The sequence below is a fragment of the Anabrus simplex genome, chromosome 4, assembly GCF_040414725.1.
Source record: "Anabrus simplex isolate iqAnaSimp1 chromosome 4, ASM4041472v1, whole genome shotgun sequence".
Classification (NCBI taxonomy): domain Eukaryota; kingdom Metazoa; phylum Arthropoda; class Insecta; order Orthoptera; family Tettigoniidae; genus Anabrus; species Anabrus simplex.
In genome coordinates, this window is record NC_090268.1 from 198066994 (window position 1) to 198079702 (window position 12709).

At 41.8% G+C, this 12709-nt stretch overlaps 2 non-coding genes across 2 annotated transcripts; one reads left to right on the forward strand and one right to left on the reverse strand.

Moving 5' to 3' along the window:
- Positions 1-10013: 10013 nt before the first annotated feature.
- Positions 10014-10097, reverse strand: TRNAL-CAG (transfer RNA leucine (anticodon CAG)). Its single transcript has one exon. It is a non-coding gene; the product is annotated as a tRNA-Leu (tRNA).
- A 2094-nt stretch (positions 10098-12191) lies between these two features.
- TRNAL-CAG (transfer RNA leucine (anticodon CAG)) lies at positions 12192-12275 on the forward strand. The gene has a single exon. It is a non-coding gene; the product is annotated as a tRNA-Leu (tRNA).
- The last annotated feature ends 434 nt before the right edge of the window (positions 12276-12709 follow it).

The following is a 12709-nucleotide window of genomic DNA, read 5'->3' on the forward strand; positions in this document are numbered from 1 at the left end:
AGCCATATGGTACTGTCTAACAGTCCTACTTTTAAGACCTTCTTCCTTCCCATCACATTTTTTTTAACTACGACAAAAACAGCTTCATGATCACTAATACCATATATACTTTAGTTTCTCTGTAGAGCTCATCTGGTTTTACCAGCACCACGTCCAGGATATTTTCCCCTCTAGTTGGTTCCATCACTTTCTGAATCAGCTGTCCTTCCCAAATTAATTTATTTGCCATTTGTTTGGCATGCTTCCTGTCGTTCGTATTACCTTCTCAATTGGCATTTGGTAAATTCAGATCTCGCGCTACAATGACATTCCTTTCCACGTCGTTTCCTACATATCTGATTATTTTATAAAATAATTCTAAATCAGAGTCAACGCTACCCTTTCCCGGTCTGTACACTCCAAAGACATCAAGTTGCCTATTATCTGTAGAATTGAGCCTTACACCTAGAATTTCATGTTTGTCATCTTTAACTTTTTCGTAGCTTTCAAATTCTTCTTTCACCAGAATGAATACTCCCCCTCCTACCATTCATATCCTATCTGTACGATACACACTCCAGTTCCGTGAGAACATTTCTGCATCCATGGTATCATTTCTCAGCCATGATTCAACTCCTATTACAATACCTGGTATATCTATTAAATTACTAAAATTTACTCCTTTCTTTACAGTTCAACACTAACATTTTTATGTCATCTCTACTACTTCCAGATCCCTGTACCCTGTCTGAACAAACTACTAGTATCTGTATCCATGTGGCAGTGATTTGCAATGTGGAACCAAGTCCATGTATTAATTTCGCATGTGTTACTTGTTTAAGTATTGGAGTTCTGAAATAATTGTTTATTAAGAGGAATGTATTTTATTGTATGTTGTTTAAAAAGAAATACTGTTTTCATAAAGATGTTATCCAGAGGAAAGTACTTGGTTTCTTTGTGTTCGGAAAAAATAATGAGAGAGTCATTACGAGGTTAAGTATGGCCATGTTGTATATGAGACATACAATGTTTATTAGCAGCTGTATTGTATAGCATTTTTGTTACGGGGTTACCCATGGACCAGCAGAGGTGAAAGAAGGTGCCGGGGTGAATTGATCTAACTACTATGTCAAGAAAGAATTTAAACTGAAATGGAAGGTTATATTTTCAAAAAGCAACAAGTTAACAATTCTCACTTAGTAAGATAACAATGACATAGCAATTTAAAAACAAGACTTAGAAAGGTCCGTCCAAGATTTCAGAATTTTCACGCTCTTGAGCTACAAGCCCCTAGTTTTACAATGTTTGAGTTCCCAGCTCAAAATTACAAAAGAGTACAAATTTATATCAGGCCAGAAATCCCTCAATACATGGAGTACTGGCTCCCAACTCACAATATCAAGCCTTCAAAAGGCATTCAGATATCTTACTTTGAAAAAGAGCTAACAGGCTCTCAGTTTTCACGCCTATTCAAGGCAACACCAAAAATATCTTACACCTTTTGGCCTTCCATGGCTCAGCTTACAAACTGATACAGGGGTATCTCGTACCCAACCTATAGGGCCTTCGTGTAAAAGAAATAACAGTTAAATAAATAGCCCGAACACAAAATGAATGGAGGCGTGTACTTGCACTCCTAAATATGCATTCTTAAAACCTTAAGGGCACTAGGCCGATGAAACAGGGGCTATTCTCAAACTATGGAGGTGACTCGTATAAGAATAAATTAAGACATTACGGAAAGGAAGAACACCAGTTACAAAACGTAGTCACCTCAAACCAATATGAAGAGGAGCTCGAGAGGGTACATCACTCTCTATCCCCGAGTTACAGGTAGAGATTTTATGAAATTTTTACATTAGCTGGCAGAAATTACATTTTAGAGAAGTTGGTTGCATAGTTAAAGTTTCGGACCTTCCTCCTCGGGTTAAACCGTATAGCTACCAAGAAATAAAGATGTTAATAGGCCATTACCTTGCTGAAGAACTGCTGCCTGATGAAAGAGGCGCCTCCCGCCTCCTGCTTGACACACACACATTTCGTTAGATGTTGATCAAATGGCCAAGAGACGTGAAAATCCGTAGTTTATAGACCCTCAGGGAAAGTTCGAGACCTTTCATGAATAAACTAGCCCCACCCTCTCAATTTTATTGGAGAATTTAAAAGTTACATTCAAAATCGAAGAAGAAGATGGTGATTGGTAGAAAATTAATTATGGAAATTCTTGATTGGCTGGATTCAAAACTGGCGGAAAGAAGAGATCAATTTTGCCAATCCAAAAATGAATGAACATAATTTAGTAAAAAAATAACTTATGAGTACAAAACTTTGAATCAAAGTTCATCCACTTCGCACCAGGGTGCATGATCATAGTTTTTTAGCAGTGACCTCTGTTGAAGAAAGTCCAAACTTCTTGATGACTGGTAAACAAAACACGTAGAATTTCATACAGTACATGAAACTTCACGATAAGAAAATTGCGTCAAATAATTGTAGTGACGTCTTCTGAGTAAAGGTTTAAGTAGGTCTAGTTTCAAGTTCACTGTTTCTCCAGTAGAGGAGTTCTATTAGACGCAACATTTAAATGTGCGGCTTAGAGGTGTACTTCCCGGTACAATTTTAATTAATAATACTTATCACTAAGTTACCCTTAAAACTTTAAATAAATAATTACAACTCACTTATTTTGTAATCTGTAGGCCTACGTCATTATAATAGTCATTTTCTCAGTTGATGACTAATATGACTTTACCATGCAGTTCTGAGCCAGTCTGTGAAGATGTAACTGTTCGTACACATTCAAATATTTCTTATACAGCCACATCAAATGACGTGAGTAAGATGTTTAAAACCTAATCTCATTCGTATGTAATATTACTAGCATTTTGAGTTCAAGTGATAAATAATGAAACTACAAAATTTGGTTTATATATATATATATATATATATGAAATTAGTGCAGTTTAATTTTAGATGCCTGTATCCAAGGACGGGAATTCAGCTTCAGTTACAACAATTCCTAATTCCAAGAATGGTGACATAGATGAGTTAGGCCTCTCTCAGTATGACAAAGATGCTCTTTCGGATGTTGAACCCAATACAGACAGTGATAATGAAAATAGTGTTCTTAATGGCTATGGAAAGAAAGGGAGACCCAAGAAAGGGAGGAAGAGGAAGTTCAGAGGGTTATCAAGACCAGAAAGAAAAAGGAGAAGAAATTCCAACAAGAGCTATATTAATGTGTCGAACCAAAAATGTTCCCAGATTATATATGTAACTACAGAAAAAATGCAATGAGAAAAGCATTGAGCAGAGGAAGGACTGTTTTAATATTTTGGAACATCAGTGATTGTAACATCCAAAAATCATTGTTATGCAATATGGTTCAACAACATGAAGTCAGCCGCCACAGTAAGCCACAATAGTAAGTAGAGTTACAGCAGAATATACAGATTCAATGAAACTGAAGTTTGTAGGGACTTTTTCTGTCAAACATTACGAATTTCAACTAAGAGAGTGAATACTGCATTGGAGAAGCACCGTTCAGGACTATCATTTTTAGACCAAAGGAAAAATAATGGTGGGTACAACAAAATAACAGACCGGTAGACTTAGGATGTAATGGCATATATAGGAAATATATAGGCAAAACAGAAACATAAAAATTATTTTGATGTTGAAGATTGCTTTACAGGAACCTGCCACTGTTAGAACGATTATCCTAAAAAATTTATTCCCGGTCATTCATTCTTACTGAATGACAGCGACTTTGGTGATATATAAAGTGCACTAAAAATTCAACAAAGGCTGTATACGCCAGAAGATTACATCAGTGCCATGCAACAAACCAGGAAAAAACATCCGCTTCAAATCCGTAGGATGAGAAAGGAAAACTTTTGGAGTACTTCACCGTTAGAAAAAGCCATAGTCAACAGAATGCGTGCAAAAAGTTAATTGGTTGGAACTTCGTGAAATAAGAATAACCAAGGAGAAACCTTATTAAATATTCATGAACAAGGACTTCGACGGGAATTTCGTTGAAGTAAATATTCAGAGGTGTACTGCAGGCCGCTCAAAATCTTCCACAGACCTAGCAGCATTCTTGGTACCTTTATTGCCAAATGGTAAACCAGTATCACTGCCAAAATTGCAGGACATAAAATAGATAATGCATCTCATTCCAGGGGCTGCCAGACAGTTTTATGAAAACCTTACTTCAGACCCTGACATTGTGGATGATGTTAATGGCATTGATGGTACACTTGATTTCACTTTGGAGTAGTTTTCAAGTATGTCAGCACGTAAAAGAATATGGGAATAAGGTATTTACATAATTAGTAATAATAGTGTTTACTTAAGTATTGAAGTATGTACTTTCATAAAATTGTGTGAAAACGATAAAATAGTAGTGAATTTGGTATAATGTTTCAAATATTTTTGTATTTACTTTTTCATTTTACAAGTCTTAAATTTGACATTGTCAATCAAAAAATGTTTAAACATGAATTCCGAAGTGTAGTTATTTAAATTAGATCAGAGTTGCCTCATCTTTCTTCTTTCCAACTAGAAAAAACAAGAACCAATTCGTAGTGTTAAATTTCAAATAAGCAATAAGGAAGCAACTCCATTTTTGGCCTCCTACGATGGGTGGGTCAACAGTGCTTATAGTATTAATCTGATAGAGCATTAAAATTGGTTTATAATGCAACACTTACTTTTGGAATCATGTCAAATTAGAATTGTATTTGTAGTGTTTTGCTAAAACAACTCTGGCTCAAAATTTAGTTTTTGGAGTTGGTTCCCAATTGCATAACTACGCCCAAATTACCTGTCAAAAATTGCCAGGAAGGGCACGGAAACGGACGTCGTATGCGACCAGAACGCAGCGCTTTAGTCCAGCTGGCCATCCTGACAAGTAGTAGGGCAGTGGGGATTCTGAGCCATAGCATCAGCACTTTTTCTGCAGCGTCACCACGCCGTGACGTCATGACCACGTGACCGTGACATCACGACCACGTGCTATTGTTTGTAAACAAAGCCAATGTGCTTGGCCGCGTGCTTTTCTGACAGCTGTCAAGGTGACAGCTGCCATCTTTAAACAACAGAGCATCGCTAACCTCAGTGCTGCTATCTTGACGAGGTTAAACCTCACTGCTGCCACCTTATGACCGTGGTGGCGGGCAATTCGAAATGCACGTGCTTTTCTTGACAGCTGCCATCTTTAAACAACAGAGCATCGCTAACTTCAGTGCTGGCATCTTGACGGGGCTAAACCTCATGGCTGCCACCGTATGCACGTGGTGGCGGGAAATTTGAAATCCACATGCTTTTTTGACAGCTGGTCCTCCTCCACAGTTGTATCCCACAACCCAAAAGTCTCACACTCCAGGACACTGCCCTTGCGGCGTCAGAATTTTTATTGCTCGTCGGGTCCGAGGGAAAAGCCAACCCTGGAGGGTGGACAGATAAAGAAGAAGAAGGAGACCCTATTTCAACATGAAATGATCTTTCACAGTCAGACACGGTCGCGAGGAAACTCATACACTTGAGAGTAAACATTTATCTTTCAATTCTCTCTTGACACTTCACACATGGCTGCACTCTGGCTAGCTTCATAACAAGACAACTACACATTCATTCTTTCTGCAGATTACCTTCTAATTTTAGGCCTATCTCTTTCTCTCTATCAACTTCCACTGATGCCATATCTCATCAGGATTAACATGATATTCCTCAAATCACCGTAATCTGAAATACACAATTGATTGTCTCTATTGTATGTGTCTCCCGTCTAGAAAGCCAAGAATAACGGCCGAGAGGATTCGTCGTGCTGATCACACGTCACTTCGTATCTGCAGACCTTCGGGCTGAACAGCGGTCGCTTGGTAGGCCATGGCCCTTCGGGGCTGTTGCGCCATGGTATTTTTATTGTATGTGTCTAATAGTATATTATCTCTTGTCTCTCATTTATTTGTCTTCCCTTCACTACCGTTCTGCTGTTTAAACACTCCTATCTCACACGTCACTAACTAAATTATATACATAAAGAAAAGTCGCAACTTATGAATTACCTCACAGCACAGATATTTATCTCAATCAAAATCAAATCATCTATTCACATTATGAAGACTCTAAATATAAGCTGTAATAGTCGTTGATGGTTGCTAGTTCGAGTTCGCTGAACAACACTGATGGGTTTTCTCGAAAAACAAAAATCCACACGCAACATGCCACTACACTAAGATGCCCATGCAAACTACTTTAAGTGTACATAATGCCATCTAATTTTTATTTCCCTATTACAATAACACACGCTGATATTTCATTAACACAGAAAATTGTTCCTAACACACGCTCGGGAACATACTTTAAGGATAAAACTGACATCATTACTGTAGAACTATTTACACAAAAATAAACATCCTCAAGGCATTAGTGCCACAATATAACTTATTCTAACCTAACTGATCCTTGCTACATAATTCAAATAAATTCAAACGTTACATGCAATAAATAACTATACACAAATTCCCTTGTCCACGCTGTTCCTTGATTCAGCAATGCACCAATTTAGGCCATTCGGTCCACCCAATGCTGCCACGCTTTCACCATCACGACACTGGTACCGCCACAATCCTAGAATACTTCTCCATGGTGAGCTCCCGATGTACACTGCCCCGAAACGACACGATTCACGACACAGTTTTGCAGTTCGCGTCCTGCACAAGACAAAATACACTGAGCATAGGGAAAAAAAGACATTAAAATTATCACACAGCACAGACAAATACACAATGTAATTATCCCTTTCACAATTCCATCTGCGTAATAGTTCAGTCCTGTAGTATATTCACCTTCGGAATCGCACCGACACAGATAGGTCTTATGGCGACGGTAGGATAGGAAGGCCTAGGAGTTGGAAGGAAGCGGCCGTGGTCTTAATTAAGGTACAACGCCAGCATTTGCCTGGTGTGAAAATGGGAAACCACGGAAAACCATCTTCACGGCTGCCGACAGTGGGATTCGAACTCACTATCTCCCGGATGCAAGGTCACAGCCGCGCGCCCCTAACGGCATGGCCAACTCGCCCGGTGCTAATTTAATTCACGACTTTGTTGCTTATTAAATTTCACTTTGTTCACACAACAAATTGCTTACGATTTCACACAGCTATTTCAATTATTCTTCTTCTTCTTCTTCTTCTTCTTCTTCTTAATCTGTTTACCCTCCAGGGTCGGTTTTCCCCCGGACTCAGCGAGGGATCCCACCTCTACCGCCTCATGGGCAGTGTCCTGGAGCGTGAGACTTTGGGTTGGGTGTACAACTGGGGAGAATGACCAGTAGCTCGCCCAGGCGGCCTCACCTGCTATGCTGAACAGGAGCCTTGTCCGGGGATGGGAAGATTGGAAGGAATAGACAAGGAAGAGGGAAGGAAGCGACCGTGGCCTTAAGTTAGGTACCATCCCGGCATTTGCCCGGAGGAGAAGTGGGAAACCACGGAAAACCACTTCGAGGAGGCTGAGGAGGGAATCGAAACCTGAGTGGACCCCATTTCAGCCCTCGTACCACTTTTCAAATTTCGTGGCAGAGCCGGGAATCGAACCCGGGCCTCCGAGGGTGGCAGCTAATTACACTAACCACTACACCACAGAGGCGGGCTCCAAGCTCCTTCATCGAATCAAACCTCCATCCCCTCTCTCCATACTCCATCAAACCACTAAACCCGCCGAATCTCCTGGCCAGAGAGAAGCTTTACCTTATTTTGGCCCTCCCCTCCCCGAAGGGGAGCGGGCGTCAGATGCACCTGCAATCGCGGCATGTCATGTTTGACCTCCGCGGTCTCCCCGACCTCCATCCGTGTGATTATTGGTTGCGGAGTTACCTGAAGTCGCAAGTCTACCGTGATCGTCGGACCTCATTGGGGATGTTAAAAGACAACATCCGATGGCAATTTCTCACCATACCTACGGATATGCTGTACATTGCTGTTCACAACATTGTCCCTCAACTACAGGTATTGTTGATGAATGACAGCTGACTGTTGAGCATGTGTTATAAAGAACATCGTCTTTGCTAAACCTCGATTGTTATGCTAAGTATTGCCTTGTATCGTATGAAGCGCCATCTGTTGGTAATTTCGTGGACTTTATATTGGTGTTAATGAAACTTCATTCCATGCCGATCATGAATGTCAATTACTACCTCTCCACCTCCAATGTTCCGTGAAATGTGTGTATAATTCTCTTTAGCCTGCAATGCCCAGTGAGCAGATCAGTTGTCCATTTCAGATTTCTTTTGCTCATAAGTAGCTCGTTTACATATGCTTTTGCATATCGAGCGGAGTCGCCGTACAACGGCTATGGAGCCGAGCTCTGCGTCTGGGAGACGAGTGGTTCTAAACCCACGCTCGGCTGTCCTGAGAATGATTGTCTGTGGTTTCCCATTTTCACCTCCAGGCAAATGCCGGGACTGTTACTATTCACGGTCGATACCTCCCACCTCCTTACCCAATTTCCTTTCACAATCACCTTCATTAGCTCATCAACTGAGGTTGGCGTCAGGAAGGGCATACTACAGTAAAACATGCCACAATTTTTTTTCACTTCATAACCGATTAATCAAGCACCAATAATCTGCATTTAGGTATGTCGTTTAGGTGGCAGATTCCCTATAAATTCTTTACCTAGCCTTTTCTTAAATGATTTCAAACAAACTTGGACACTTATGGAGCATTTCCCTGAATACATTATTTCAAACCCTTATTCGTCGTCCTATGAATGAATATTTGCCACAATTTGTCCTCTTCAAATCCAACTTTATCTTCATATCTTTGATACCCTTAAAAGCTCCACTCAAGCTTATTTGTCTACTAATGTCTTTCAATGCCATTTCTCCACGGACAGCTCGGAACATTACCTACAGCTTAGTCGAGCAGCTCGTCTCCCTACTTTCAGGTCTTCCCAAACCAAATTTTACAACATTTTCGTAACATTACTCTTCTGTCGGAAATCGCCCTGGAAAAATTGTACTGATTTCCTTTGGATCTTTTCCAGGTCTTACATCAAGCAGTCCTGGAATGGATCGCACACACTGGAACCATACACTACTTGTGGTCTTACCCGAGACTTATGCGGCCTCTCCTTTACATTCTTACTGCAGTCCCTAAACACTCGCATAACCATATGACGAGATCTGTTACTTTTATTTACAACCTCGTTCATGTGATTCTTTCCATTTTCACACTATGCAAAAGCTGGGTCTCTATCTTAATTAAGACCACAGCCGCTTCCTTCCCATTCCTAGCCCTTTTCTGTCCCATTGTCGCTATAAGACCTATATGTGTCGGTGCGACCTAAAGCAACTTAATTCTTTATATTAACACCGAAATACTTAGAGAGAACTCCGTGTGGTACTTACACACCATCACCACAGAAATTAAACCTGAGAGGACCTTGCAGTAGTTACAACCTGACTTTTCATCCCGTTTGCCATCATGCCATTGTCTGCTGTCCATCATATCAGAAAATATAAAGACCCAATAATACTGGCCTGCGCCCACCCCCCAACTCTTCACCTGAGTTCTATTTCTAGAAATGTAGCCACCCATTCAACTACTCTTGTGTCTGGTCAAGCAGCCTTAATTTTTTTCGGTGGTATCCCATGACCTTAATACAATTTGCTTTGCGTCGCACCGACACAGATAGGTCTTATGGTGACGATGGGATAGGAAAGGGCTTAGGAATGGGTTCGAAACCCACTGTTCGACAGTCCTACAGAGGGTTTCACAGGTTTTCACACCAGGCAAATGCCAGGCCTGTACTTTAATAATTAACGTCACGACCACTTTCTTCACACGTAAGAAACTGGAGTCATGCCAGCTACTTGAGTTGTTTCGCTGCTCCACTTTGAAAAACTTCGTGACATATGGTGTAGATTTACAGCGTCTCTTGAAGTAATTTTCAATTCACGATTGGATATACGGCAGTTATAGCTGGTGCTCTACGTTTCACCCTACAACATGAAGAAAAAATCTTTGTCAGAAGTGGGATTCGAACCCACGCCCACAGAAGTGGACTGCGACCTGAACGCAGCGCCTTAGACCGCTCGGCCATCCTGACACACACTTAGTAGACGTACTAGTCATTCTCGCGGTCCAGGACACTGCCCGTAGGCGTGGACTGTAAGCGGATTATGTTATTGAGATTATTTATTATGAACTAACATATCTGGCTGGTGGCCTAGCGATACGGATGCGGATTCTTCTTCTTTATCTGTTTACCCTCCAGGGTCGGTTTTTTCCTCGGACTCAGCGAGAGATCCCACCTCTGCCACCTCGAGGGCAGTGTTCTGGAGCTTCAGACTTTTGGTCGGGGGATACAACTAAGGAGGATGACCAGTACCTCGCCCAGGCGGCCTCACCTGCTATGCTGAACAGGGGCCTTGCAGGAGGATGGGAATATTGGAAAGGATAGACAAGGAAGAGGGAAGGAAGCGGACGTGGCCTTAAGTTAGGTACCATCCCGGCATTTGCCTGGAGGAGAAGTGGGAAACCACGGAAAACCACTTCGAGGATGGCTGAGGTGGGAATCGAACCCACCTCTACCCGAGGCTGATTGGACGCCGTTCCAGCACTCGTACCACTTTTCAAATTTCGTGGCATAGCCGGGAATCGAACCCGGCCTTCCGGGGGTGGCAGATAATCACACTAACCTCTACACCACGAGGCGGACTCCAGTCCTCGTACCACTTCTCAAATTTCTTGACTGAATCAGAAATCGAACCCGGGCATCCAAAGGTGGCCATTACACCACAGAGGTGGTCAATAGGCTCCCATAATAAAGAATATTGGCCACTTGTAAATAAAATTATATTGAATTTGTTATCTGAAGTGTCTTTCATTTTATAAGTCCCTGTTAGTTATCATCTTCTGCCTGGCCTTTTCCTAGTTTGCTGGAGTCGGAACTTGATATGGATTTTGCCTAGTTTTTACGGCTGGATCTCTTCCTGACGCCACACTAAGTGAAAGGATGTAACCACAATTGCGTGTTTCTGCGGTGGTTGCATGTAGATGAAGAGAAGAGCATTAAGACGAACACAAACACCTAGCCTCCAGGTAAAATCCTTGGCCCCGACGGAAATCGAACCCGATACTCTCCGAGCCGAAGGACAGTACGCTGACCATTCGCCGAAGTACCTGTTGTTATCATCGGCCACATGTAATAAAAATTGTGTTGAATTGTCTATCTAAAGTGTCTTTCATTCGTAATTCGGTCTTGCGTTGGGCGACGCCACCTGCATGTAAGCAAATAGCAAGATAGAGAGTCCGCCTCTGTAGTGTAATGGTTAGTGTGATTAGCTGCCACCCCCAGAAGCCCGGATTCGATTCCCGGCGCTGCCTCGAAACTGAAAAGGTGGTACGAGCGCTGGAATGGGAGATCAACTCAGTGGAGAGAGGGGGGTTCGATTCCCTCCTCGAAATGGTTTTCCGTGGTTTCCCACTTCACTTCCAGGCAAATGCCAGGATGGTACGTAACTTCCCTTCCCTCTTCCTTGTCTAGCCCTTCCAATCCCCCCATTCCTAATCTTCAGCATAGGTGAGGCCACCTGGGTGAGGTACTGGTCATCCTTCCCAATTGTATCCCCGACACACAAAGTCTCAAGCTCCAGCCGGTTGAGGTGGGATCCCTCGCTGAGTCCGAGGGGAAAACCAACCCTGTAGGGTAAACAGATTACGAAAGAAAGAAGCAGGATTTGCCCTGATAATAGGGGATTTTTAAAACTGTATTTTCCTAAACACCATCCGTCCCCACCAACATCATAAGGAAAGTACCGTACGGTAATTTTTTTTTTTTTTTAAGGCTGGGAAGATTTTACGTGAGCGAGAATAATTTCTGCCATACTTTTGTGCTTGACACATCATAGCCCAGTGATGAATATTTAACATACCAGTTTGATACCATCTAGAGGACATGCAGGGGTGCAACACACCTGACTGCGACAAGGACACGGAGATTTACAAGGATCGAACTAGGACCAGTAAGTAGTAGGCTTACGTGACTGAAGTACAACAACTAAGAAGCTCAATCTCTTTATAGACGACATTTTGTTTAATATACTGTAAATAGAATGAAACAATGATCTGTGAACTTCGCAAATACAGATAAATGATAGTTGTCATTAAGATATATCACTGAAACTGTGGACACAACTGTGTCAGGATGGCCGAGCGGTCTAAGGCGCTGCGTTCAGGTCGCAGTCCACTTCTGTGGGCGTGGGTTCGAATCCCACTTCTGACAAAGATTTTTATTTCATGGTGTAGGGTGAGATGTAGAACGCCTGCTATAACTAGCGTATAACCAATCGTGAATTGAAAATTACTTCGAGAGATTCCCTGTGAATCTACACCATTAGTCAGGAGCTTTTTCGAAGTGAAGCAGCATAACAAGTCAAGGAGCTGGCATGACTCCAACTTGTTACGTGCGCCTCCTCCTGACTTCTAACCCCGAACTTTGATCTTCTTGAGCTGATTATCAATCAATATATGTAAGACTCTAACGTTTATGCTTCGTTGGAGGTGTCTCTTCGCTTCTATTCTGTAACACGTACACACACACATCTACCTACTCTCCACACTCGTCTCCTATTTAGAATTACCCTCGTATTTCTTTCTACCTTGTTACAGTCTGCTCCTCTAAGCTTCTAATTCCTATTTCCAAATTTAGAGGTAAAA